This window comes from Rhodnius prolixus, unplaced genomic scaffold (assembly GCF_049639745.1).
Source record: "Rhodnius prolixus isolate KJV_2025 unplaced genomic scaffold, Rpr scaffold_8, whole genome shotgun sequence".
Classification (NCBI taxonomy): Eukaryota; Metazoa; Arthropoda; class Insecta; order Hemiptera; family Reduviidae; genus Rhodnius; species Rhodnius prolixus.
The window spans coordinates 15,246,544-15,273,277 of record NW_027411593.1 but is presented as its reverse complement, the minus strand read 5'-3'; the positions used below and the strand labels follow the sequence as shown (position 1 = coordinate 15,273,277).

The window sequence follows — 26,734 nt, the reverse complement described above, 5'->3', positions numbered from 1 at the left end:
ACAGTATGTTTCACTGTATGGAGCAAAATGTAAAGTAAACCCTTACATTCCTTCCATTAGGCAGTGCAAAAATTGTTTACGTTTCAGACACTCTGAAGAACAGTGTAGAAGCAAAATGAGATGCGAGCATTGCACGCAAAATCATAATGTCAGGGAATGTCCCCTAGCCGAGGCGACATTGCCAGTGTGTATTCACTGTAACGGTGAACACAGGTCTACGTTCCGGGACTGTCCCGTTAAAATAATGCAAAATAATGAAATTAAAAATAAAATACTAAATAAAAGTTCCTTTGCCATGGCAACTAAAAATAAATTTGATGTACTGAGTGTGAGTGAATTTCCAGAATTACCTGAAGTTAGTCCGACAACTTCATCGCTAAGAAAACCTCCAAAAATAGCGAATAAAACTAGACACGTTAATAATGAAATGTTGTCAAAACAGTTTCGTGATGCAATGAGGTCAAAACCCTTGAATGATGACAGCCCAATAGTTTCCCGTATCAGTGGCGAAGAAATAAAACAGTCAGCTAGTAAGATGCACAGAATAACTATGCAAGGGACACAGAGTGGTCTGACATACAGACCATCAATAGGAAACACTCAAGACAGTGGTGTAGAGTATATAGTACACTTAATTCAAAAGATAAATAATGTGCATGACAACAACAACGAAATAATTCAGGTCATTACGTCTAACTTAGAAGAAATTCTTGCTAAATATATTAATAATTGTAATATTATTACAAAAGCTCCTCAATTAATTCAAGCTAAAATCTCAACTCACGAGCATGAATTGCAAAGGTCAGATAATACCGCACAAGACAATCCGTAACGTTAAGACCAACGTCAACCGATCAAAATACCCCTGAAACTTGGTTAAAGATGACGGACAATTTCAGCATCTCTGGATACGAACATTGGGAGAGCCGACAGATACACAAAGCTAAATCCAATAAGTGGACAACACTGCTTGAAACGTGGAAGCAACCAACCATGTTTGGTAGTGACAGGAATATGCTCATCATTCCAGCTGAGGAGGGGGGGAAACAAACAAAAACAAAAACAAAAAAATGTTAAAAATTTTACAGCTAAATATTAGATCTCTCGCTGCTAATAGGAATTATCTGGAATCATTTCTTAGACTGAACAAAATTGACTTGGCGTTACTTTCTGAAACTTGGCTTAAAAAATCACAATTATTTACTATTTCTGGTTACACTATTGTAAGAGCGGACAGAAATGATGGTTATGGAGGCGCGGGCATTGTGATAAAAAATAACATACAGTATCAAATAATTAGCTTCCCTTCAAAATTTAATAACAATGCGATGCAAGTTTGTGGTATTGTGTGCAAAGTAATGAATTTAGAGATGAGTATCCTATCAATTTATTGTGCACCTGGCCATAAATTAAATACTGACTACTGGACATCCCTAATCAGGACAATTAAACCTCCTTTGTTGATGTGTGGGGATTTGAACTCATATCACACTAGCTTCGGATGCTCTTACGATAATTTTGAGGGTCGAAACCTAATAGATGCCATAGACATTGAGAATCTCTGTATTCTAAATGATGGGACTCCCACTCTTATACGGAGACATGACAGACGTCCTTCCGCAGTTGATCTATCCGTTGGTACTCCATCTCTCATACCTAGGATGGAATGGAGGGTCGTGGATGAGCCGTTCGGGTCGGACCATGTGGGCATCCTCATGTCAATAGATAAACAAGTTCAGCCTGACCATCATCCTCCTCATAATAGTAGAAAATGGAACCTGAAATCTGCTCAGTGGGACAAGTACACTCTCTTATCGGATCAGCTGCTCTCTCAGATGCCTACCTCTCAAGATCCTTGCCTTAATTATGATCACTTTGTGGCGTGTATTAATGGTGCGGCCGAAATCTGTATCGCCAAGTTCAAACCTTATCTAGGGCGCAAACCTAAACATCCTCCCAAACCTTGGTGGGATGAGGAATGCGATAAAGCCAGAAAATACAATATAGATGCATTCAAGCAGTATAAATTGACTCCCAGTCTGTCAAATTTCATAAGCTGCAAACGAGCCTCTACTTTATGTAGGAAAATATATAGAGAAAAAAGGAGACTGAAATGGGCGGAGTTTTGCAACTCCTTCAATAGAAATACACCAGTCAAGAGGATTTGGAGTGGGGTGAGAGCTCTCAGGCATGGATATGTCGGTCGCAAAATCTCTTCAGACAACTGGGTTCCTGAATTCTTGAACTCCTTCTCTCCTGAAATAGTACCAAATCAAGATCAGATTCCTTATACATCCTTCGGCGCCCACAAACTTAATGATCCATTTTCCTACAATGAACTCATACTTGCCCTTAAAACAAATTCAAATACCTCCCCGGGTGAGGACAATATCCACTACCCAATGCTGACTAATCTGTCATCCAATGGCAAAAAAGTTCTGCTGAGAGTACTAAATGATGTTTGGGTTCAGGAGAAACGCATAGATGCCTGGAGCAATCAAATAGTTGTGCCGTTATTAAAACCCAACAAAGATCCTTCCCTACACGATTCCTATCGGCCCATTGCTTTATCCTCCTGCATAGGTAAAACCTTTGAACGCCTCATTAAAGCTAGATTAGAGTGGTGGGTAGAGGCAAACAGAAAAGTCCCTCAATATCAGAATGGCTTCAGGAAGAAGCGCTGCACTTTTGATGCCTTAGCTGGCTTTGTGTCTGACATATACGGCTGTTTCTCTGACAACAAGTATATGATGGTAGCGAATATCGACTTAAAAAACGCCTATAATTCTGTCTGTATCTCCGTGCTCATAAATAAAATGGTTAATATGGGCATTCCATCTAGAATTATCAGACACACGCATAACCTTCTCTCCTTCCGCTCCATTAAAATCCGGTATAACGGCAAAATATATGGTCCTCGTGTAACGCACTTGGGATTGCCGCAAGGGGCGGTGCTCAGTCCCTTGCTCTTTAACATCTATACGGCCGATCTTAAGGCAGCAGTAGGCACGGATGTTTCTGTATCTCAGTATGCTGATGACATAATCCTGTACAGTCAAGAGCTAACGCTAGACGAAAGTTTGAGAAAACTAAGCTGTGCAATGTTGTTGTTCAGCCGGTGGTGCTCAGACATGGGTCTCACTCTGTCTGAGAATAAAAGTAGCGTGACTGTGTACACTAGGCACAGAAAATACTCTATCCCATCCTCGATATCGCTAGGTGGCTATCAACTACGAGTTGAGCCCATCATGAGGACGCTAGGTATGGCAATAGATAACAAATTGTTATGGAGACAGCAAATTGAACAGTTGGTTAAGGGATGTGAACAGTCGCTAAACATACTGAGATGCATCAACCGTCTGAACTACGGAGCCGATATCAAAACATCGCTAATGCTCTACAGACAATTAATTCTTTCGAGAATAGACTATGGTTGTTTCCTCTACGGGGATGCGGCAAAAAATCACTTGGTGAAAATAGAAAGAATTCAGTACAAAGCGCTGAGGTCCTGCTTGGGGGCTCTCAAATCCACTCCTATCAACGCCCTTTTAGTAGAGGCCCGTGACTTCCCACTAAATATAAGAAGGAAGCTGTTAGCTTCCCGCTTCATTGTAGACAGACTGAGAATCAAAAATCATCCAGTAACTCGCAGAATCAGTCACATGGCTACTCGAGTCCTCACAGAAAGATACTGGTTTGAAAGGAAAAGTCCAATGCTAGTAGAAGTGTTCTGTGACTTGTCGCACTTCTCAGTCCCCTTAAATCACCTTGAAATCCTTCCTAGGTATCATTTTGACTACCCTACACTGATTCAAAACTATAGTTCGCATATCGCCGTCAACTTCTACCAATACGACCCGGATCTTCCCAATGCAGTAAATAATTCTTACCTCCTGTCCAAACTCGAGAACAAATTCCCTCACTTTAATTATTTCTATACCGATGGCTCTAAAAGTAGTGACGGAGTTGGATGTGCAATTTATGATTCCCAGTTAGATTCCTGTTCTCAATACAAACTCAATAATTTAGCCTCAGTTTTTACTGCAGAATTAGTAGCCATCAATAAATCCTTAGCTTATTTACTGTCATCGACGGTCCAGCACGCCATTATTTTGAGTGATAGCAAAGGTGTGCTCCAAAAATTACAAAACCCAGGCAGAGACCCCTCTTTCCTGATTATAGATTCCTTAAACTTGCTGAACCAATTGATTAGGAATGGTAAGTCAGTATATCTGATATGGGTGAGAGGCCATTACGGGCTGGTCGGCAATGAGAAGGCTGACGCTGCGGCGAAAGCAGCCACTCGATTGCGGGAGCCTACCATTAACTCACTATCTCCCTCAGACATAAAAAGCTATTACAAGAGAGTAAGTTATAAAAAGTGGGAAGAAAGTTACTCCATATCAAAAAATCTAAAGGGTAAATTCTATTCATCCATTCAACCTTCCATTCCGGTCAAACCGTGGTTCAATCAATTCACAGAAGGTAGAGGATTTTACAGCACCATCTGCAGGCTAAGATTTAATCATAATTATTCACCACACCATTTGGCGCGTATCGGAATTCACATAAACTCTACATGTCCTTGTGATTCCGAGTCAATAGCTGATGCCAATCATATAATCTTAGCCTGCGACAAATATACCAACGGCAGGGATCAGCTGTGGAAGGCAGTACTGAAGACAGACTGCCCTCTACCCGCCGATTTACATACTATACTGACGCACCAGACAGACAACATCTACCGAGAACTATACAACTACATCCGAACAAACAAAATAACAATATAAAAGAAATAAATTATATCCCCTCGTAACATCTGTCAAGGTGTACGTTTCAACACATACTAAATCCGACTGTTCAACTTTAAATTAATCGCAAGTGCACGTTACCAATGGCTAATTTGCGGTGTACAATAAGGCCAAAAAAAAAAAAAAAAAAAAAAAAAAAAAAAAAAAAAAAAAAAAAAATATAGTAGTTTTCACCTAGATAATTATTCAAGTAAAGAGGCAAAGTAGATTTGACTGAAATTGAAGATAATAGCTGGCCAATATTTCAACAAGCCGCCACCAACAGCTAATAATACGTTTGATGTTAATTTAGTTATCTATTTAACTTAACGATTTGAAGTTAAGTTCTGGTAGAATAGAAATGGAATAGATGGGAACTTTAGTGAATTTACAATTCACTTTAGGTGCGCAAATACATTTTACATATTAATTGGAATCAGTTTACCTTTCTATTGTTTAACATTATGGCTGTTGCATCGTTATGTTAGTGATCTCAAAGGAACGATTGCTCTTAGCCGGTAGCGCCTTCTGGTAGTTTGCTGTCCATTGAAAACAGCTTTAGTTGAAATTGCCGATGAATTTTTGAAAGCAAAAAAAAAAATTAACTAGTTTTAAATAAATCTAAATATCATCAGAAACTGGTTCAATAAGTAAAGTAATCGCCTATTTTTTTTCAGGCGGGGCTTTACGTCCAACTACCAATTAGGTATCGTGGACGGAGGCAACTAGCAAACATACTGTAAATTTCTTTTATTAACCATTAAATAAAATCCAAGGCCTAAGACCGGGAATCGAACCCAGTACCACAATACATATTAGCTTCGCAGTTCAACTGGTTCAACGTATTACTCAATAAAAATTTGTTGTCATAAAAGGAAAAATGGAGCAAAAACGATTTTTTATTATTCAATTTCAAACTAATAAAATTTGTTCTCAAATTAGAAAGTTGCTCTATAGCTCAATATGATATCTATCTCTTAAAAGAATTTTTTCAAAAATATTTAATGACATCCCTTAGGCAACCTGAGAAATAGGTAGTGGCTATTCTTATCATTGGCATTTCCCAGACTAGAACTCCAAAGAATTCTTCCTCCTCACTGTCTGGGAAGAGTTTCTATGCTTCCAAATCTTCTTTGATTGAGTTCAAGATATTTGAAGGGAGAATGGAGAACGTCTCCACAATAAAACTGCAACAGCCGACATTTTTTTTATGCCCATTCTCAATTTTTAAGGTTCTGGATTAAGGGATGAAGTTAAGTTTACCTCTTGAAGTACCAGTTCAAAATATTTTGTGTTCCAACAGTCATAAAATGATTTTTAGTTAATTATTGTATTAAAAATCTGCGTTGGAAGGTAGTGTAATGGATATTTACAGGACCTGTCTTCCCTTCGTGCGGGAATATAGCTCATATTGAAAATTCCTGGTGTCAATCAATACAGTCCCTTTTATAATTACAATAAAGGCTTTCTACTTATACAGAATTAGCCTAAACTTTAATATATTAAAATACAGAATTAGCCTAAACTTTAATATATTAAAATACAGAATTAGCCTAAACTTTAATATATTAAAATACAGAATTAGCCTAAACTTTAATATATTAAAATACAGAATTAGCCTAAACTTTAATATATTAAAATACAGAATTAGCCTAAACTTTAATATATTAAAATGAAAAGTATTATTTCCTTTAAAATATGTTTACTAAACCATTTAATGTGTTTTATTAAAAAGCCTGTGTGTATATCTACTAGAAAGCTCTCACTTTACCTAAATTTATTTATCTATTGTTATTGTTATCAGTTTGTATTATTAAGTATACCGTCTTTTCAGTCAAAGAGCTTTGGCTTTAAACAATTATGAATAACGTTGATGAATGTATAAGCATTGTAGATTAATAATTGTTTTGTTTTACAGGTAAGAAGTATGGAAGTGAATTGAATCAGGTAAAATATGTTGTAAGCTTTTATCTAATAACTGTTTGATGAGAATGGTAGATAGTTGGTCATCATCACATTCAACTTTATAATGATCTAGGCTCACTGTGCGCTTCTATTTTTACTTCCGCTTGACAGAGAGTTTAGAATGAAACATACATTTTAATGAACAGATTCTTGGGTTTGGCCAAGAAGGCTTCGCCACCGGTGGCACCCATTAGCCCAGTGCACCTCTAGCATTCCTTTCCGTTTAATTAAACTCAGTTGAGCGGCTCCTGAGTAAAGTATTAAGCAATGTTTTTTATTCTGTCTCTCTCTAAAGAGCCAAACTAGCTTTCCGCACAGGCGTAGAATATGCAGTACCATTATCTCTTCTTCTTGAAATCACCTAAATAGGATATTCCTCGCTAGACTCCCAAGATGCAGATGTTTCTTTAATTAACAATTGCTTACTAATTAGCCTTCGATCATCCGAATGGCCGCTCGGCCTCGTGGAATGGCCTTAGAACGAGTTGCTACTGATAAACTTTGCCATCTGCTTGCAGCCTAGGATTCCTCAGTTTCCAGTGAGCCATTGTGAAATGCTACCAAAGGTTTTGAGTAAAGTTAAAAACTCGGCAGGACCCCTTCTGCGCCAATGTTCTTTTTTTTCATGTTAGTGAGTTTAATTTGTTGGTATAATATTGCGAGTACCGGCGTATTCATCGACGGTTACAGGGCATTTATTGATTTTCTGCAAGTCTTAATGTGCAAAGATTGTTAGGGCGAGCGATAATTATTGAAGTAAAGATGGAAGTAGTAGCTATAAAAAAAAAATTACAGAGAAAGGTAAAATTCAGGCAATGTCCATCGCGATCGAATAATTATGAACCTCCCAGTTTCAGAAAATGCATATCCTCAAACTTTTCGTTTGCAATAATAAAAATGAAGGTTTGACTGTAGTTTTATCAATTTTCATGCAATTTAATCAATTACCAATTAGATCATGATTTTACTAAGAAATCCACTTGGTTTTCTATATCACTATTCTTCGCTAGAAACGTATTTTAGATGGATTTGTTTTTAGGTGAAGTTAGAAATCAAGATGTATGTTCATGATACTTTGACTAACATCAATTTTACCTTTTCCTTGTTATGGAGATGGCGGCTAATGGTGTCTAAACATTGAGTTCTGGAGATAGTGTAGAAGTTGGTGTTTGTATGTTCTTTATTCTAACACAAAGAGAGAACAAGAGAGCAAACTAAGGCCATTCAGTTTGTTAGGTAAAGAAATTTTGGAACTATTTCACAGTCGTTATTGCTTTTCATGTGAATTTACAGAAATATCTGTAGCGGTTTAACTTGATTCATGTTTTAGTGCTTTTATTGTTTATAAGTTTAGGTTGATAGCATTACTAATAGATATCGTTTATAGTTATTGTTGATAGATATTGTTGATGGATTACTTCGGTAGTTTATTAAAATAATAGTTATTTAATATTTATAAAATTTGAATAATGAAAACGGTTTTATTTTCACTGAATACAATATCCAAGAACACTTCTTTTTTTTTGCAATTTCTTTTAAATAAAAGGAGAAAGAGAAAAGAAAAATAAATCTTCATTTTAGAAAAGGTTGCTCTACTCTCACTAACAACCCTTGACCTCCATTCTAAAGCACTACCTTCTAGTCAAGAAAGGCTCAAGATTTTTAGCTCATTCTTCCTTAACTCAACATTTATACTTCTTCAATTACTTTATTACTTTCTCTGAGTAAGGGAACTGTTATGTTTATGACAAATGATTAAAATGGAGTTCTCTTTGGAAATATTAACATTATTATCCTCTGTGTCAGAAAAAATTGACTATAACTACATATAATGTACGCTATAGCAGTGACCATTTCAGTTCTAATTTTCAAGAAATTTCATTATGAGAATCGCCCCCGAGTGATTGCCATAGAATCAAAAATTAATTTAAGAACTTGTATAGTATATTATGTTCCTTTAGTTTTATATAAAACTTAAGCTTAGTATAATTACAAGTGACAATACTGTTTCATCACGAAGCTTCTTTTAATCCCTAGAGATTAAAAAGTTTTTCCGTCCCTTGATATTTAAGTGTAGTACTTTATTAATTGATTTTTAAAGTGAACAACTTTATAACTTTGAAATGCTGTTAAACAAAGAATATATATTTACTTAGGATGAATACTAGAAGTTAAAGTTTTAATCAAGTCTTTTTTACAAAGTTGCAATAACTTGCAAAATGGCTGTTTTTCCCTATAATATTGTGATTTTTTTTATTTTAAGAGGATTTTACTACTAACTACCGATTAGGTTCCGTAGACGGAGGCGTACAGCAAACATACTTTACTGTAAATTTTTTGTAAACCATTAAATAAAATCCAAGGCCTAAGACCGGGAATCGAACCCATTTACCACAATACGTACTAGCTTGCGATCCTCGGCTCTGATCTTTTAGCTATCGTAGCGTTCCTTTGAATACGGAAAAGTGGTATTTAAACAAAAAGGTATCTTAAGGTCAGTAATAACTCTAAAAACGGAAAATCTCGAAAAGTTAACATTGGAGATTTCAAGTAATCCATTTGGGAAATGGGAAAAGAGATATTAGTGAAAACTGAACAACCTATATGCCGAAAATAGCTTATTTAAAAGTCGATTCACTTTGCTTCTGAATTTCCTTTCTAAAACATCTTTAGCTTATTAATTTATTTTAATCAATCGCATTTTTAACTGTTCGATTCAATAGTTTCGAGAAGTTTCTGGTAAATGAGATGCTTTTCTGCTACCGCAAAGTAAAGACTGTTTATGTTTCCAACACTTCATAATAAAAAGCATAAAATAACTAATAAAGCTAATTAAACTAAATTAAACTTAAAATAAACTAATATTAAGTGTCTTACCGTTTCAAAACTAAGAAACAAGATAGAATGTTGGACTTCAAAGGCTATTCTAGTATATATCTGTTTAGATTTTTTTACTGGTGACCAAATAAATACTAAAAGCCACTTCGAGATGAAGACACTTGAATGCTCTCCTAGAACTCCAAGATACAAGCAATGAGTTTCTCTAGTCAACATTTTTAAAAAACTGGTTATAAGTCACAAAGAAAGTTTTAATTGCCAGTAAGTATTATCAGAACTATAGATGAAGACTTGAATGACTCAGAATGGTTATATTAATTTATCAATCTAAAACCTATCTACTATCTCGTATATACTTGTATTCTAACGATTACTCTATTGATTAACACCAGCAAAAAATGACAGATTTAAAGTATCAACAGATGTCGCATAAATAAATGAAATCAATGACGTAATTTTTTAATTATTTGAAAACCGAAGTTATGATAAATCGCATACATTGAAACCTGGTCACATTGAAAATTTGTTGAATAGAGAAATTAATGTTAGACTGAAAGTTCGACGGAGGAATTCCATAGAGGCTTGACAGATTAGATTGATGCCAATTTAATGGACATTTTTGGTGAGCAACTCTGGCCGCTGACATGAGAATGAAATGAAAAGAACAAGAACTGGCCTGATGAAAATGATTATTTATGTCACAACATTCTTCTGTTCACCTCTAGCGGCATTCTCCAGAGTCATCAAAATCATTTTTTTTTTTTTATTCATGATTTAATCAATCATTTCTATTCAAAGCCTTTATAAAACCCCAAATTTAATTTTTAAAAGCTATTATTAGGTTTTATGTAGAAGAAAAGAAGTGACAACGACCATTGTACCTGTATGCAATCTATTCTGGATGTAATGTAACTAACAACTTGACGGTATGGTGTTTCTATGTCTATATCTTACTATTTAAGAGTGTGTAGCCACCTTGTTTTAATTTCTTCGTGACGCAAGAATATTGACACAAATTTTTGAACAATTTGATTTAAAAAAAATAACATTAGTTATGTGTATTGTGTGTGAATTAATTAGAGAGTCTACAAATTTTAACTAACAATTTTGACAGATTTTATTTTTATCTTTTAGTTACCATTGCTCTATTTTATTTTGATCAAATGTAAAATATTTTGCCGGAAATTTGAAAAAACTAGTAAATAAGACAGCTGTCAGTTTCAAATGATCTTACTTTTCCTTTTTATTTCCTTCATGTCAAAAATATTATTTGCAAATAAATGAATGAATTGATAAAAAAACTCTTTACAACACAACATTTATATTTAATAGAAATGTATAAAAATAAATATATTATTATTTAATGTTTATTTTTTATTTAAATAGATATAGAAAATATTCTATATTAAATTCATGAAATCCCAAGCCACAAACGATTTTATGTAAGGGAAAATTAATATTGTGATTTCTTACATACCAAGAAACTAAATTTATTAATTAAAAGGAATTAATTGGCAGCAATTAATTTAGGTGAATTCTATTGAGGGCGCTCCTCTGAGAAACATTTAAAGTTCTATTTACGAGCAGTTGTGGTCGCAAAATTTCGGAGTGGCCATATGGGCACAAGTGACGCTGAACGTTCTGGACGCCCTGTTGAGGTTACTACTCCAGAAATCATTGATAAAATCCATGATACGGTGATGGATGACAGAAGAGTGAAGGTGCGTGAGATTGCTAGTGCTGTGGGCATCTCGAATGAACGGGTACATAATATTTTGCATCAACATTTGGACATGACAAAGCTGTCCGCAAGATGGGTGCCGCGATTGCTCACGCTTGACCAAAAACGAAATCGTGTGTAGTGTTGCAAGGACGGTTTGCAGCTGTTCCAGAAGAATCCGCAGGACTTTAAGCGTCGTTTCGTCACTGTGGATGAAACATGGATACATCACTACACTCCTGAGACCAAAGAACAATCTAAACAATGGGTTACCAAGGGGGAATCTGCGCCAAAAAAGGCGAAGACCGTTCCTTCGGCCGGAAAGATTATGGCGACTGTCTTTTGGGATTCGCAAGGAATAATCCTCATCGACTATCTGGAAAAGGGTAAAACTATTACAGGTGCATATTATTCATCGTTATTGGACCGTTTGAAAACCGAGCTGCAAGAAAAACGCCCACGATTGGCCCACAAAAAAGTCCTTTTCCATCACGACAACGCACCAGCTCACACCTCAGCAGTTGTGGTCGCAAAATTAATGGAAATAGGGTTCCAACTCGTTTCACATCCCCCCTATTCTCCAGACTTGGCTCCCTCGGACTACTATTTGTTCCCCAATATGAAGAAATGGCTGGCGGGAAAAAGATTTTATTCAAACGAGGAGGTGATTGCAGAAACGAATGGCTATTTTTCAGACTTGGACAAATCCTATTATTCGGAAGGGATCAACAAACTAGAGCAGCGTTGGACGAAGTCTATAAGCCTAAAAGGAGACTATGTTGAAAAATAAAAAAGGTTTACCCCAAAAAATTAAGTAGTTTTTATTTTTGCACGGACTTTTCAAACGACCCTCGTATGTGTAATCTACGGTCCTAAAACGCTTGTGCTCTGTTAAGGCGAGTTAAGTGCACTGCTAACATTATATTTTTTATGCAATTTTGAGTGTTAGTGTTTTAAGCTTAAGTATTAGAATCACGTGTGTTTCCACACCAGATTTCGGCGTACTATTCGTAGAACCATTTTTGCAATAGCCCGTTAGGAGACAGGAATTTTACACGCTTCCTTAAATAACAAAGAACTACTATTAATAGAAAGTTGGTACTCTAATTATACCTAATTGATATCACTTTATAAAATTAATAGAGAATATAGGTTTATAACTAATTGTACTTAGTTTTATGAGTTCTGTTCCTTTTAGGAGAAAAGATATTAAGAGATGTTGGTGATAAAAGTTAGATGAAGCTGTATGAGGTCCTTTAGAAACAGTGTCCATCGTATCATTACAATCGTTCATTAACAACTGACCAAAGCAGCATCGAGAAGTAACGAGCTAATTTGTTATTTGACCTTTGAAAGTCATTTTGAAAGTTTATTGCCTTTCTATAAATATTTTAAGTGATGAGTTAAAACCACTGTAATCACTGCAACTACAAAACTTCGTCATTTAAAATGATATAGATTTAAACAAGAGAAATACCACGCAATCTTCTTAAAAATAGAAACTTGAAGAACATTAGTTTACTGTTCGGCGGTCACAGACAAAAATAAACAATCAAAGAATGAATATTTTTTTGAAAGCTTACAATTACTTGTAAGAAATTTACAGTAATTGTATTAAAACGGCTCCAAAATAATTTGTGTTGAAACAAATGAAAGCCTAAATTTAGATTTCAAAAGAATGTGAATATACCCGACAATAAAACATGATCCTGCACAGTTTTATCAAATTTGCAAAAAATAGTGTTGTTGCTGGGTTTAACATCTTTGCTACAGCAGAAGAGTCAAAATTGTACAAAACGTGGAAAAAAAATGAGTAAATATTATATGAAAATAGTTCTAAACGTTAGTAATGTTAAACAAGTGTCCTTGTATTAAATAACCGGCTAACCGATAAGTATTTGATGTAACTCTTCGCTTATTTAACTGATGTACCAAACTTATACCCTTTAATGTTAAAAGCAAGACATCCAAATAAAGACTCTTTCTACAAAAGCAGACGCAGATGAAGTATGGCGACCGCTTTGAAATCTTTAAAAAAGCAAGCAATGCAGTCTTAGTTATTTCGTGAAGTTGTGTAGAAATGTCAAAATTTTGTTAATCTTTTCCACATCAGACAGCGTTAATTTACGAAATTCAGTCTGTTTACGAATGTGTCTTTTCAGTCTTTGGTTTGATTTCAGCTTCCTAGTTAGTCGTTTGTAATCGTAAGATAGCATACTGTGTCAGCAACTTGGAAGTTACGAATTATTCAATTTAACATCAGCACAAATAGTGTATCCAAGTGTAAAAATGGATTGGGTATTCTTTTGTTCATTCCTTCACCCTTAACTTCCACTTTTTGCACCACATTGCTATTAAGGATGATGTTCCTTCTTAATCATGATTATTATGGAAGGAGTCTATTTGCTGAGAAAGGTTGAGGATGGGAAGAGAGGTTAATAGTATCATCAGCAAAAGTTGAAGTTACTGTTGCAGGATGCTAAGGATGATCAGCAGTGTAAAGAATACGGATATTATAGTTGGTACCAAAATACTTCCCTGCGGAACTCTCTGTGAAAAATCCAAATTGAAAATCTGCCCAATAACAATACCTTCTTTTGCTTAGTGTAGAAAAGAATTAAAAAAATGAAAGGAGAAAGTCTCAGCGACTCTTAAGATTCTTTTATCTTTGGTAAGACAAGAAATACTACATATTAGAGGGCACTGGCAGTGACAACTGTGAAGTGATTGAACAAGAAGTGGTAACTAAAGTAATCTAATTTATCAATATTCCTCTAAAAAAACAATTGAAGTAAAAAATAAAAAAATGAAAATAAATATTTAAAAAAAAAATTACACCGTAATCCCTTAATCAGCAACTTGTCCTGCACCAACCTCCCATCAACCTCCTCCTCGCAGACTGAGGTGCCGATGGCCTCGCGATCACCAACCTGTTCTAACGATAAAATGGTTATCCTTCGTATTCAATTCATTCGGTATTTTACTTTAACCGACTTATCATGGTCATCGTTGAATGGCTTTCATACATGCCATTCCAGTGATTTTATTTTATTTATTTATTAATTATTGTATTTTGTTTTTACCTACTTTACATATAACTGTATTTATTTATTTTATTTTTTCTATATTAAAACTGTCCGGTATGACAGTTGTATAAGGGTTGATCGTCAAAAAATGCACGAAAAAGTGTAACGCTGAAAAACATCCAACTTTGACAATTTTTTTCTCTTTTTCTATAAAAGATAAAATTCCCAAATTTTCTTTAAAATATAGTGCGAACCCTTATTTGTGACTGTAATTTTTTTTGCAACAACTTAGATTAAATAGAATACATTTATGATGTACTTATATGTTTTTATATTGGATTGTTGCGTCTATGTATTACGCAGTCGCGAATTAAATAATAAAGGAAAAAATAAAAAATAACGTAATGAAAGGGGGAAAAAAATATTGATCTGGAAAAAATAGGCACTCTAAATTAATCGCTTGTAAAATATTGGCAATGGATTAAAGTTTGATGAACATACTTCAAGTAGAAGGGTAGATTATGATCAATATAAATATGCTTTCGATTGGACTGGATTGCAGGGATGCTGGTTAGCTGTTATCTAAGAAATAGACGATACGATGTGAGTGTAAGTAGGTAGGTTATTGTGGGGTTCACAGGGGAGAAAGGTGGAATATTATGTTCCCCAACACACCTGTCAAATGAACTCCAGAGACTGGCGCTCACATTCCAATTATATTCCCTCTCAGTAGTACGCCCATTTGCGCTCAATAAGTCATATCCCCTACACGGATAACTGTAATCAAAGGAAATAAATATATCATAGCGCGCAATTATGTTTACGAAAAAGTAAATAAATATATTTTCATATTTTATATAGTTTTTTTCCATCTTTTTCTTACCACTAGTAAAAAAAGAAGCATTGCTTTTCATCAATCAATTTTCGAAATTGATTTTTTCACCAGAACAAAAGTACAAAGAATTTTCAGACTTTGTTTTGATACCATAGTCGCTTCAGAAATCATAAATTTTGGTCAAAATCTCAGAAAAAAAAAGAAGTGCGTCTTTTCTGGTTCGATTTCAGTCTCTTTTTTTGTAGCGATTTCTTTTAAATTTTTCATCCTATTTTTCATCGTAATTGTTTATCACTTTTTTTTTGTTTTCTAGGAGTTCGCAGATTTTGTTTTTTTACTAAATTGTTGACTTTTCTTTTTAATTCTAATTTGTTGTATAGGGACCTTATAGCTTATTCCCTTATTACCTTAGACCAGTGGTTCGGCAACTTATATTAAGTAGAGAGCCATTTCTCCTTAAATAATTTTAATAAATCTTACCAAGAGCCGCAAGGATGATAGTGTAAAGAACTCTGAAGATCATTTGTATTCACAAATTATTATTTTATGATATTCAATAACATTTAAATGTTTTATATATTTATTTTCACATATTGCAAAGTAAATAAACTAATATATAATAATTAAACCTGTGTTAGAATGAAAAAGCGGCAGTCATATAATTATGTACTTCATTTTAATTTAATTCTATTCAATTTCAAACCAAATCTCATTTAAAATTCTTTTTGAAAAAATATCTTTACTTTAATAAATGAAATTTTCATTTTTTTCAACAAAATCAAAATATACAATATATTTTTGACAGGCTGAAGAGCCACACAGTTTGGATAAAAGAGCCGCATGCGGCTCGCGAGCCGCGGGTTGCCGACCCCTGCCTTAGACCAGTGGTTCCCAACCTGTGGTTCGCAAGAACTAAAATATGGTCATTTTTCACTTAACCCTTTTTAACACCTTAATGTTAACACTTTACATTTTTAAATTAATAATATATTTATTTGATTTGCGGCCACGTCTGCGGCGACGGCGCGGTGAATGGGACGTCGAGCGTGCGTAGAGCGCCTAAAAACAAGTCCAAGAGTCGACTAAAAAGCAAATGATGATGTGCGTGTAGCTCTGAGCAATCTTGTAAAGAAAATGCAAGCGCAAAAAGCACATTAATATAACTGAAAACATAATCACAATGTTAATTATAGTTTATTTTAAAAATTTAAAAGTAGTTGACTGTGATATTGAACCTTGTGGTCCCTGCTAAAAACAAAAATATTAAAATGGTCCCTGGTCATAAAAAGGAACTGCCTTAGACGTTTCAGAATATGTGCCTTCCTCAATGGCTGATTTAATACGGAGGAATGCTTGCTTCCTGAGGTAAGCATGATTATTACTCTGTTGTGGTTATAATCAGGTCAATGTAATAGCAGTAGCTGCTATAATTTTCTTCACCAAACTCATCAATAGTTTAAATTCTGAATCCGATCATACGAGTATATACTAAAAAACGTGCTTGCAACTAGCGGATAAATTCAGCAAAAATACATTAGTTTTAAATATAATAATCGTCCCACTAGTACATAAATACTGAATAAATAAGTTAGGCTTAATTAATTATTGATAAATTTCTGCTTTATAGGAGGAAGAGTGTTATATTTAGTGGTCATATAAAGTTGGATGTAGTTGGCGTTGAAAGTGGTGTGTTGGAGGGCCAACTAACAAATTCTCTCTCTCCACTTCCCTCTTCAGATGACTGAGAGAGAGTGAACTGCTTGATCAATGTTTATTCAAGCAGCTTAATATAAAGGTAACTCTAGTTGTTTCTGGATGTGTGTGTGTATCATGTCTACCTGAATCTGACAGGTTTCAGTTGAACTCTAATCTAACTGTTGCTTAAAATTTATTTGTATTCTTTTTGTTAAAGTAGCAACAAATTTATGAAATTTCACTTACTTTATCTACATTATTTTTTCTTTCAAAATTATTTAATTATTAGGTAAACCGTAATAAAACATTTTTGAGTAAAGATACATTTTATTTGTTAAATAAAAGGTTAATAGTAAAATAGAAGCTTCCGCCTTCCGTCTACGAAGCCAAGTTGGCAATTGGAAGTTAATCACTTTTGGAAGCAATTACTTCTTCACTTTTTTAACCATTTTTGTTAACTTCAGTTCTATGGATGTAGTATCATTAATTTTTTCCAAAGTTCTCTATGGCGTACTGATAGCCAAACCAGATCGTCAGTGAACGGAGATTTGAAGTAAAAAACTTCGAATGGCATTCTTCATTTGTTCACTGAATCTTGATAAGGTTATTTTTATATACAGGGTGTCCCAAGCTATGAGGATAACGACTTTTTCTCCGAAACTAAGATAGCTAGAAAAAAACTAAAAAATATGTGTTCCCTTAGTTTTTTGTTAAAAATCCAAATTTAATTTGTAATTTTTTTCGGTGCTTCCAGAAGCGAAGGCACCAACTTCATTTTTTCAAATGGGGAGGTGTGGTTTTTATTTAAGAAATAGATTCTTCTATTTTTAGTAAGAAAAATTTACTTGAACAGTTTTTTTCTGTGAGCGATACTTTACAAGTTATGAAAGAAAACATGATTCTTATAAGAAATTTCAAAATGATAATATTATAACGGTTTTTTGATTGAATAAGAAGAAAAGTACTATTTTATTATAAATTTTACTCCTCATTAATATTACAGATCATGCTCGAACTGGCTTTACTTCACTATTAGAAATGCATAGACATGCTCTTTCCTGCCAATTGTCCCTTACTGACATAGAATTAGATTCGGCTTTAACCGAGTTACAGGCATCTAACTATTATTCTCTGCTATAGTTCATCTACAGATGCAATTCCGGCTTGATTCTGATGCACCTAGATTTAGAAATGCTTTTAGGTAAGCAGAAATAAGGAAAGAAAGAAAAAAGTTATGAAAAATCACCTTGTTTTTCAGGTATCCCCAAAGGAAATAGTCCGTAGGTGTCAAATCCGGTGAACGAGGTGACCACTGAATCGCCCCCCGTGTCGATATAACACCATCAGGCATGTAAAGAGATATCTCGATAGGCAATTTGATGGGTGAGTTATATCGACACGGGGGGCGATTCAGTGGCCACCTCATTTACCGGATTTACTAATTAAATTTGGATTTCTACCAAAAAAAAACTAAGGGGCACCTATTTTTTAGTTGTTTTTCTAGCTATCTTAGTTTCCGAGAAAAAGTCCGTTATCCATATAGCTTGGGATACCCTGTACATATATATTTTTTTAAACTCAAAACTTATCAGCGAAGAAAAATAATCCCATCTTTACAATAATCCTGCTTTACCCACTATATAAGACTTAGATCAACTCTAACATAACGCCCGCTCATGGGATATGGAGGGGACAGCTAACAAGAAGGCTGGAAACATTAGGATTCAAGGGAAACAGAACATTTTAACAGTCGAAGTATCCTATTTGCTACCATCTTTCTTCTTAACCATGATTTTTTTTTTGTTGTTCATCATTCTTGATTAAATTGGTTCAGTATTGATATTTAGTGCAATTATAAGTATAGTGTAGTATATTCCTGCTTTCCAAAACTCTGATATGTATTTACTTCTTGTTGTTTTTGAGGGTCGTTGGCTGTGGTAAATTATTCTTTTCTTAATTTTAATTATTTATAAATAAACTAATCCTATTAAGATCAAAATTTCCCAGCTAAATGAACCACTGTGCTCTACTGATGAAGAAAAATGGCAAAATTAAATTATCGTTTGGTCCTCTTCTTTTGGCAGCAAATTTTGTTTGATATTTCTTTTGTTCTTTTTAGTTAGTTAATATTTTGTACATTTTTGACCGTGTAAGATTCTATTAAATGTACGTGGAATTTATTAAAGTTACATTATGCAGTTACTAGTTCACGGCTGCCAGCAATGTACGAGATGCACCCATTACTATTGTTTGGTATTGACCCAAAAGCAAATGTCCCCAACACTTCAAACAATACATGCTTGATTGATGCAAACAATAGAAGGCTATTGCTTTTATTTATTTAATTTACTTTTACTTAATTTGGTTATTAACTGGCTGGAAATGGCGTAATGACTAATTATTAATGTTAAATACATTTTTAATTTCAAATAAAATGAAAGGTCAGTGTGAGAGATAAAATGTAAGGATTGGCATTTGTTAATCATTAACAAATACTTAAGCAATTTATCTTGACAAACGGCTCACTTGGAATCCACACATTAGGCATAAAGACTGGAACTTTATCAGGTTAAAAGAACCTTTTGAATAAAAGGATACGAAGTTTAGGATTCAAACAAGCGTTCTAACCGTTCTCAATCTTTCAAGTTAACAGTCTTACAAAAATTACTAAGGTATCAAACTTAGCTCTTCATAATGACTTCGAAATTTCTTTTGTACAAAAGAACTAATTAAAAAGTGTCATAAAAAATTCACTGACTTTAGATCCAACCATCTTAATCCACTCATTCACAGATTCTCCTCACTCTCAATCCCCCTGGGAGGTTAAAATCTCTGCTGGCCCCGCCTAGCACTTCCTCTTTAGTGAATAGTTTCAATTAATTAGTTGAAGATTCACAATGAGTACCATCACTTGGAGCTACCATCATCCTGCGTGTTCTGGAACCTTGAAGTTCTTTAACCAACATCATACTCGCCTATAATACTTTTTTGTTTATTTGGGAGGAATTTTGGTGTACTGTTATGAAACAAGAATTTGTAAGAGGAAGGAATTCTGAGTTCGAATCCCGCTTGTAGCAACTTTTTATTTGTTAGAGAAAATATTATTTGTAAAAATATGTGCCTCCTCGTCAACTATTTTAATTTTCTTCCTACTTCAGTATCCCTTTTGTACCACACAATTTCATATAACTACTGTTTTTTTAAGAACAACCATGAACATCCCAAAACTAGTTAAGAATTAAATTTTACGTTCCATTTGATATTTAATAACTAGTAGATCATTAAAAAAAGTTTAGTATCGACTTGCACAGTAGAGAAGTCTTTGGGCGATCTAGCAAACTAACTCTTTGAAAATAATAACTTGCAAAAATCCTTTGTATTATATTAAAAAAAAATATATATTTTTCAATCATTGAATAAATGACTAAATTATTATTTTGAATACATAATGAAAATTTTAAGAGAAACACGATATTTGGAATTCTATTAGAGATAATACTCCGTAGTGCAACTACAAGATAATACTGTTAAAATTGAAGTTATCTCTTGGATATATATAATCTCATAATTCTCCGGTGCTGCTGTATTAAAGTTACAATCTACAATGGCCTTGTATTATCTCTGTAGCAAAAGGAATTCCAGCTTATAATCAATCTTGTAATATTAGCATCTATAGGTCTACAAGCATTATATATTCTAATATATAGTTCACTAAATATTGTTAAATAGAGCAGTTATATGTATAACTATTTATGTGTATATAATATATTTATACACATATAATTAGGCGTTGTAGCTTTAAGTACGGACTAGAAAGTGGGAGACACTCAGTTCGATTACCGCGTGTGGCTACTTTTTATTTTAATTGGTAAAATGTTAATCGAAAAGTATGAGATTCTGCCCTGTCTACGACACCTAATTTGGTAGTAGGACTGCCTGAAAAATAGGGATTACTTCTCTTTACTCACGTTTTAGCAACCAAAGTTTACTTTCCTGGGCATCTGACTGAGATTTAATTAGTTTTTTTTATGTAGGAATTCGATTACTTAATGATCTATGACTTTTAAAATAATATATGTTTTCTCAATTAAGGATGAAATATTTTTGCTGTATTTTGGATGGGTAACAATTTATAACTCCAGTTCAATTTTAAAGGTCCGACACACTTTGTCCAGTCGTTTTAATCATCGTCTCCTTAAAGTGCTCTTGTGAGAGTCCAGCTTTATTGTTGGTCTAGTAGTCCATTTGCATTTTACAAGTTGAAATAGTGTTTGTGAAGCCTAGTGAACATATTCTAAGTAAGCTATCAATTCAGGAAGGTCTAAATAGAGTATTGCTAGCATCGAAACTGATGCAAGATGGCTAGGGTCATGTAAACCTGAAGCAAGCACCATCGTAATGAGGTCTTTCCATATCAAGTTAGATTTCTCAAAGTAAAGGATTAACTTTCCTTCGCTTTTGAAAACGGATAGTTATAAACAAAGAGGTTTTTATCACATTGTAAGAAGGTAGACATTGTTCTAAACTTTTTAAACCTGTGAAGGTTCAAGTTTTATGAATTTTGAGTGGAAAAAAAAGCAGTTACAATCTTCGCGAAGTGTCTAAATATTAGCAAATTATTGGATCTAGGTTCTACTGGGATCTCTTCAACTTCTGTTGAGCAGAGAGCAGAGCTATCAGGTAAGCTCTTCCATGACTACTGTTGAAGCAAAAAGAAGTAGCAGAGACTGACTTTTTTGAGCTAACTTTCAGCTCTAGGAAGGGCCGATGTGAGCTGGCTCTTTGGAAATAATAGGCTGGCTAATCTAATTGAATGAAGGAATGAAGAATCGGCTGCTATAGAAAGATATTGCTGCCTCCATTGGACTAAAGAGGTTGTTACTTAGGGCAAATATGCGACATAAAGTCTATCCCTCTAGCCTTTGCAGTTCAAGGCAAAAGGCACAACTTCTTGCTAATCAAGATGCTAACTAGCCGCAAGTCTTGTCCTAACCTGTCCAAGTACCCCTACCTATAATAATCAGAATGTTTATTAGGGCACAGTTGGCTCAGATTATATTTCCAATTGGTGTTCTTCATCCAATTACTGGATTGCAGTGTGAACCCCTTAGCATTAAAGACCAAAAGAGATTTTACGAAAAAAACTGTGAGATTGGAAACACCGAACTTTGTACAAAGAAAAAGTTTTTCCAAACAAAACTTTAGAGAAAATTAGGTTCTTTAGCGGTAGTGTTTATGAAACAGAAACTGCCACAAAATTGTACAGTAATAATTATAAAGAAACTAGCTGTTGAAAATAAACATTTGGGTAGCAAAAGTTCAGCGTCTGTTATAAGATCTTGATAAATAGTAAAAGAAAAATCGATCATACTTTAATGTTATTAATGTTCCTTCTAATCAGCCAAATGGTTTTACTTGTAATGGATACAAGTTTTCTTTATTAAAGTCGATAAAAGTAAAACTTTTCCAAACGTCATTTTAAAGATACAAACATTAGGAATGCAAATCTCTTCGACTCTTTTTTTTTTTTGAGGAGATTAAGCTGAAAGAGGCGAATTGATGTTCCAGATCTTTCTCATCCACATGAACATTATAATTGGAGAAGGACCTCTGCCTAGGCTTAGAGAGGGAGAGAGAAGGCTTAAGGGAAAGAGCGGAAGAGGAGGATGTTCTTAAGTATGCTCTCCAAGATTGCTGCCTCAGATATTTCACATCCTACTTGACAACGTTTAACCAATTTAAAGCTGCAAAACTACTTCATCAGGCTTGTTATTTGTTTTTTGTTTTTTTAGTACTTTACTGCTTCTTTATCATTCTTTAATTTATTACATAAGTGTACTTAAGTTGTATACTTTAATGTATCGTTTCCTGCTAACCATTCTTAAATAATGGATTTTTCTATACCATTCATTATTAGAATATTCTTTGTTAACATAATGCTGAAAAGTTTTACCCACAATTACAGCTGCAATGGAAAGTATTAAAGTCACATAAAATTTGCAAATTTTCATTTATGTTCAACATGTTTTGGGAGTCCTGTGAAATAAAGCAAATTATTGATTAAAGTGGCTACCAAGTTTGTCACGAGAAAATAAACGTGATCAACTTTTGAATTACCTTTAGAAATTAAACTTTAAAATATCCTTTATCGAGTGAATTTCATTTCTGTTCAACTTCATCATTAGATTGGCTATTTTATGGCAGTCATAAATGAAAACTAAACATAAATGAAAAATAAAAAAGTATAAATTATTGAATTGATTTTTAATTTTGTCAAAAATTTATTAATTGTTGTGATGAAAAGTTTATTTTTCGTATTATTTTTCTTTGAAAATTTGTTTTGAGCATTTTGAGGGTTAAGTAACAATTTTCCGATGTAAACAACTTGATAATTGAAAGAGAAAGCCTGTTTTCACTATAGTTAACCCCTAATTTTTTCCATCATTAGTTTTATTCGCATCCTTTTATCTTTTTCACTTCTCCTATTTATATTTATCTAATTTTAATCTCTCACTTTCGTTTGTGTGGATTGGATATTAGAACTGCTTTCAGCAGTTTCAGTTTAATCACTTGTTTTAGAACTTTATTTATTCATGCAACTCCTCTGAATTTCATCTTCCTCAGATTAAACTTATGACTAACATTAGATTTATTACTTACATTCTCCACATTCTGGCTTTACAGTTTCAGTATCAGTTGTCCCCTAATCCTCTGATTACCTAAGTTTGAAACTTTATAGCCTTATTTGTAAACATGATAACTTAGAACATTTTTAGCCTTATTATACTATATTAAAGCTATTTCCTAACCAATCTCTTTTTGAACTTTGGCATTGAATCTGTAAACAGCGTATGCTAGCTAAGTTAATATCTCTTAATAAAACAAACAATATAAAATCAACCTCAACGGAACTGTTGTACAAAAGAAATTTAAGAATAGAAACATTTTGTTATTTGATGTAGTTCCAAAAATATGACACCTATCAAATTCACTGTATTGATCAAGTTTGCTAAAAATAATTTCTTTGAAAACAAACTTTTGCATAATCACTACAAAAAAAAGAGTAATAGTAATGATAATAAATTTAATTTTTTTATCTTTCAATTGCATCTTATTTCTTAGGCAACATCAGATCTTTAAATACAGTAGATTTCAAGGTATTATTAATTCATTTTTTGCTTCTTCTTTCAAGAACGGTTCATGACCAATTGTGTGTAAAGTACGAGGGTCGTTTGAAAAGTCCGTGCAAAGTCAAAGAGATAGCACCACTGGCGCGTATCGAGGTTATGTTTAGTTAGTAGCATCTCTTGGAAGAACACACACCAAGTTTCAGCCAGATCGGTCTATTTCTTTGTGTTTGGCATTCGTTTGAATCGAGGAAGTCGAGTGATTTTCAAAAAATGGACGAAAAAGAATTTCGTGTGTTGATTAAACACTACTTTATGAAAGGCAAAACGCCTCAGGAGACTAAAGAGAAGCTTGATAAACATTATGGTGACTCTGCACCTTCGATTAGAACAGTTTATAAGTGGTTTCAAAATTTTCGGAGTGGCCATATGGGCACAGGTGACGCTGAACGTTCTGGACGCCCTGTTGAGGTTACTACTCCAGAAATCATTGATAAAATCCATGATATGGTGATGGATGACAGAAGAGTGAAGGTGCGTGAGATTGCTAGTGCTGTGGGCATCTCGAATGAACGGGTACATAATATTTTGCATCAACATTTGGACATGACAAAGCTATCCGCAAGATGGGTGCCGCGATTGCTCACGCTTGACCAAAAACGAAATCGTGTGAAGTGTTGCAAGGACGGTTTGCAGCTGTTCTAGAAGAATCCGCAGGACTTTAAGCGTCGTTTCGTCACTGTGGATGAAACATGGATACATCACTACACTCCTGAGACCAAAGAACAATCTAAACAATGGGTTACCAAGGGGGAATCTGCGCCAAAAAAGGCGAAGACCGTTCCTTCGGCCGGAAAGATTATGGCGACTGTCTTTTGGGATTCGCAAGGAATAATCCTCATCGACTATCTGGAAAAGGGTAAAACTATTACAGGTGAATATTATTTATCGTTATTGGACCGTTTGAAAACCGAGCTGCAAGAAAAACGCCCACGATTGGCCCACAAAAAAGTCCTTTTCCATCACGACAACGCACCAGCTCACACCTCAGCAGTTGTGGTCGCAAAATTAATGGAAATAGGGTTCCAACTCGTTTCACATCCCCCCTATTCTCCAGACTTGGCTCCCTCGGACTACTATTTGTTTCCCAATATGAAGAAATGGCTGGCGGGAAAAAGATTTTATTCAAACGAGGAGGTGATTGCAGAAACGAATGGCTATTTTTCAGACTTGGACAAATCCTATTATTCGGAAGGGATCAACAAACTAGAGCAGCGTTGGACGAAGTGTATAAGCCTAAAAGGAGACTATGTTGAAAAATAAAAAAGGTTTACCCCAAAAAATTAAGTAGTTTTTATTTTTGCACGGACTTTTCAAACGACCCTCGTACACATCCAGCACTTTACTCAAGAAATACCTTGGGTAACCTTGCTCGACATTGCTTAAAAATTGAGCCAAAAAACTGAAGAAAAGTATTGGAATTCAACAAACGGGTCGAACAGTTTTTTATCAAAAGAATCTGGTTTTCCTGCAAGAGAAAAATATTTGTTTTTCGCTGTTCTGTAATTTAGTTGTTCCAATAATCTCGATGCAATACCATTGTAGATACGTCTTGTACAGCTCGTGAATATTCGATACTTTTTTTAGTGACATAGAATTTAACACAGTAATAAAAAATACTATTGTATTATAGGGATTGAATAAGACATAAAGGGGCTGTAATTGCTGATCTAAATTGAAAAATATAATTTAGGCTGGCACCATGAAAATATAATAGCCTGCCAAAATTTAAAATTTAAAAATGAATAAAAAAATTATTGAAGAAGAATTGTTGAATTGAAAAATTTTTTTGGGTAAAATGTGAAAGAACGATCAGAGGTCTGTGTGGTCGGCTGGGACGTATAATTACGATGGCAGTAACCCACTGAAATGAAATGGCACCGACTATTATGGACTATCCGGGGAAAATTACATTTGGAATTTATAAACGACATATGTACATGTCACTGACAGTCGCGATATTTAAAGAACAGCAGCCGGCTGTTTGACATTAATTACTGTTTACGGATTTGAAAAAAAAATGTTTGGTGAAATGCTGCACATTAATGGTATATTATTTTATGAGGAACTTTCCTAGTTCCTCCCAGATTTTATTTATTGTAATATAATATTATTGTTATAATATACAGGGTGTTTCAGGGTTAAGTTTCCTAAAATTTTGAAGGTATGCCCGTAAAAGGCTTTGTTTATGAGATATTCGCGTCTAAAGATTTCCATTTTATGAATTATTATTAGGTAGGTTATAATAAAAAAAAATTAATAGTGTTTTCCAACTACTTTATTAATTGAAAATAATGAGAATTAAAAGTAAATAAATAAATAATAAAGAAAATGAGGAATCGGTATATTTCTTCAACAGCAGCAATAACCGAACTGCACTGGATTGCTGTTATTGATTCAATTACTCTTCTTCTTAAAGAATGAAGATCATTGACCGGCATTTCATAGACTTTTCCTGTAATGGCACCCCAAGCAAAAACAATCCATTGGTGTTAGATCTGGAGAGTAAGCAGGCTAAGCCGTCGGTCCTGCTCGGCCAATCCATCGATTGAGATAATGTTGATTTAGCCACTTTCGTGGACGTCTGCCGCAATGTGCTGGACAACCATCTAATTGAAACCATGAGTTCCTTCTGATTTGAGGCGGAACAACTTCAATCAAAATGTCATTACTAAGAA

The 26,734-nt window shown here is 34.2% G+C and overlaps 1 protein-coding gene across 5 annotated transcripts in view; it reads left to right on the top strand.

Moving 5' to 3' along the window:
* Positions 1 to 26,734, top strand: part of SK (small conductance calcium-activated potassium channel) — a 636,287-nt gene that overhangs the window by 158,419 nt on the left and 451,134 nt on the right. For 3 of the 5 annotated variants that reach the window (XM_074123004.1, XM_074123007.1, XM_074123006.1), the window contains one exon: positions 22,438 to 22,633. The exons of 1 other annotated variant lie outside the window; for it this stretch is intronic. The gene's annotated coding sequence lies outside the window, so the exon portion shown is untranslated. Of the gene's footprint in view, positions 1 to 16,801; positions 16,970 to 22,437; positions 22,634 to 26,734 lie in introns of all 5 variants that reach the window. One more of the 5 variants, XM_074123002.1, reaches the window with a different exon arrangement.